The sequence below is a fragment of the Mus musculus genome, chromosome 18 (assembly GCF_000001635.26).
Source record: "Mus musculus strain C57BL/6J chromosome 18, GRCm38.p6 C57BL/6J".
In the NCBI taxonomy this organism is placed as follows: Eukaryota; Metazoa; Chordata; class Mammalia; order Rodentia; family Muridae; genus Mus; species Mus musculus.
In genome coordinates this window covers 37,814,480-37,815,078 of record NC_000084.6, presented here as the reverse complement: position 1 = coordinate 37,815,078, position 599 = coordinate 37,814,480, and the positions used below count along the sequence as shown (strand labels likewise).

The 599-nt window shown below is 45.1% G+C and overlaps 22 protein-coding genes and 1 pseudogene across 23 annotated transcripts in view; all 23 read right to left on the bottom strand.

Annotated features, from left to right (window-relative positions):
* Gm37013 (predicted gene, 37013) overlaps positions 1–599 on the bottom strand; it is an 889,226-nt gene that overhangs the window by 26,795 nt on the left and 861,832 nt on the right. The gene's annotated exons all lie outside the window — the stretch shown is intronic.
* Positions 1–599, bottom strand: part of Gm38666 (predicted gene, 38666) — an 874,243-nt gene that overhangs the window by 26,795 nt on the left and 846,849 nt on the right. The window lies entirely within an intron of this gene.
* Gm38667 (predicted gene, 38667) overlaps positions 1–599 on the bottom strand; it is an 868,072-nt gene that overhangs the window by 26,795 nt on the left and 840,678 nt on the right. The window lies entirely within an intron of this gene.
* Pcdhga1 (protocadherin gamma subfamily A, 1) overlaps positions 1–599 on the bottom strand; it is a 180,096-nt gene that overhangs the window by 26,792 nt on the left and 152,705 nt on the right. The gene's annotated exons all lie outside the window — the stretch shown is intronic.
* Positions 1–599, bottom strand: part of Pcdhga2 (protocadherin gamma subfamily A, 2) — a 172,944-nt gene that overhangs the window by 26,792 nt on the left and 145,553 nt on the right. The gene's annotated exons all lie outside the window — the stretch shown is intronic.
* The window catches only part of Pcdhga3 (protocadherin gamma subfamily A, 3), a 167,539-nt gene that overhangs the window by 26,795 nt on the left and 140,145 nt on the right, over positions 1–599 (bottom strand). The gene's annotated exons all lie outside the window — the stretch shown is intronic.
* Positions 1–599, bottom strand: part of Pcdhgb1 (protocadherin gamma subfamily B, 1) — a 161,599-nt gene that overhangs the window by 26,792 nt on the left and 134,208 nt on the right. The window lies entirely within an intron of this gene.
* Pcdhga4 (protocadherin gamma subfamily A, 4) overlaps positions 1–599 on the bottom strand; it is a 156,634-nt gene that overhangs the window by 26,792 nt on the left and 129,243 nt on the right. The window lies entirely within an intron of this gene.
* The window catches only part of Pcdhgb2 (protocadherin gamma subfamily B, 2), a 152,014-nt gene that overhangs the window by 26,794 nt on the left and 124,621 nt on the right, over positions 1–599 (bottom strand). The gene's annotated exons all lie outside the window — the stretch shown is intronic.
* Positions 1–599, bottom strand: part of Pcdhga5 (protocadherin gamma subfamily A, 5) — a 147,496-nt gene that overhangs the window by 26,792 nt on the left and 120,105 nt on the right. The window lies entirely within an intron of this gene.
* Positions 1–599, bottom strand: part of Pcdhga6 (protocadherin gamma subfamily A, 6) — a 134,770-nt gene that overhangs the window by 26,792 nt on the left and 107,379 nt on the right. The gene's annotated exons all lie outside the window — the stretch shown is intronic.
* Pcdhga7 (protocadherin gamma subfamily A, 7) overlaps positions 1–599 on the bottom strand; it is a 127,040-nt gene that overhangs the window by 26,795 nt on the left and 99,646 nt on the right. The window lies entirely within an intron of this gene.
* The window catches only part of Pcdhgb4 (protocadherin gamma subfamily B, 4), a 121,495-nt gene that overhangs the window by 26,792 nt on the left and 94,104 nt on the right, over positions 1–599 (bottom strand). The gene's annotated exons all lie outside the window — the stretch shown is intronic.
* The window catches only part of Pcdhga8 (protocadherin gamma subfamily A, 8), a 116,168-nt gene that overhangs the window by 26,795 nt on the left and 88,774 nt on the right, over positions 1–599 (bottom strand). The window lies entirely within an intron of this gene.
* The window catches only part of Pcdhgb5 (protocadherin gamma subfamily B, 5), a 110,900-nt gene that overhangs the window by 26,792 nt on the left and 83,509 nt on the right, over positions 1–599 (bottom strand). The window lies entirely within an intron of this gene.
* The window catches only part of Pcdhga9 (protocadherin gamma subfamily A, 9), a 104,928-nt gene that overhangs the window by 26,785 nt on the left and 77,544 nt on the right, over positions 1–599 (bottom strand). The window lies entirely within an intron of this gene.
* Pcdhgb6 (protocadherin gamma subfamily B, 6) overlaps positions 1–599 on the bottom strand; it is a 99,780-nt gene that overhangs the window by 26,795 nt on the left and 72,386 nt on the right. The gene's annotated exons all lie outside the window — the stretch shown is intronic.
* The window catches only part of Pcdhga10 (protocadherin gamma subfamily A, 10), a 94,855-nt gene that overhangs the window by 26,792 nt on the left and 67,464 nt on the right, over positions 1–599 (bottom strand). The window lies entirely within an intron of this gene.
* The window catches only part of Pcdhgb7 (protocadherin gamma subfamily B, 7), a 90,252-nt gene that overhangs the window by 26,792 nt on the left and 62,861 nt on the right, over positions 1–599 (bottom strand). The window lies entirely within an intron of this gene.
* Pcdhga11 (protocadherin gamma subfamily A, 11) overlaps positions 1–599 on the bottom strand; it is an 86,101-nt gene that overhangs the window by 26,795 nt on the left and 58,707 nt on the right. The gene's annotated exons all lie outside the window — the stretch shown is intronic.
* The window catches only part of Pcdhgb8 (protocadherin gamma subfamily B, 8), a 78,689-nt pseudogene that overhangs the window by 25,411 nt on the left and 52,679 nt on the right, over positions 1–599 (bottom strand). The gene's annotated exons all lie outside the window — the stretch shown is intronic.
* Pcdhga12 (protocadherin gamma subfamily A, 12) overlaps positions 1–599 on the bottom strand; it is a 76,294-nt gene that overhangs the window by 26,795 nt on the left and 48,900 nt on the right. The window lies entirely within an intron of this gene.
* Positions 1–599, bottom strand: part of Pcdhgc3 (protocadherin gamma subfamily C, 3) — a 35,464-nt gene that overhangs the window by 26,795 nt on the left and 8,070 nt on the right. The window lies entirely within an intron of this gene.

Here is a 599-nt window from a genome sequence, read left to right as displayed (position 1 = left end):
GGGAAAACAGCTACCTCCTGAGCCCTAGCAACCTGAAGCCCAGGAAAGCTAGTGGCTATCTGAGACTGGTCACTTTGTTCCAGCCAGTGTTGTCACCGACCAATATTCTAAATGAGTAGCTCCCATCTCAGGCTGGTCGTATTAAAGCAACAGCCTATAAGAAGCGCTGCATATTCTCACCATTCTGCTCCTCCCCAGATTACCTCTCTTTGCAGAGAAGGCGTACACATTAATGAAGCCAACTAAATTTATACAGCACACGTTTTTTATTGTAACAGAAGGCACAGCAGAAACCAAACCTCTTATTCAAATATTTGCTACAACAGGAAGCTACCATTCGTTGATCTCAAGGACAGTATGAAGTAGGTGGCGGAAACGGGAATTGGGAGCCAGTCCAAAACTGTGCGAATCAGTCTCGGGGTTTTCCTCAGGACTAGCTCGCATTACCTGGCAGACTGCTAGCGTTCAAAGACTGAACAGCCTTCTTGAATGATACGGATCAGCTCCACCAACGTAGTGCCTTCAAATCCTCTTCATCTGACACCATAGTATTCATGATTTGTTGTTAATTACCAACAGGGACCATTTCAAAAGAACAA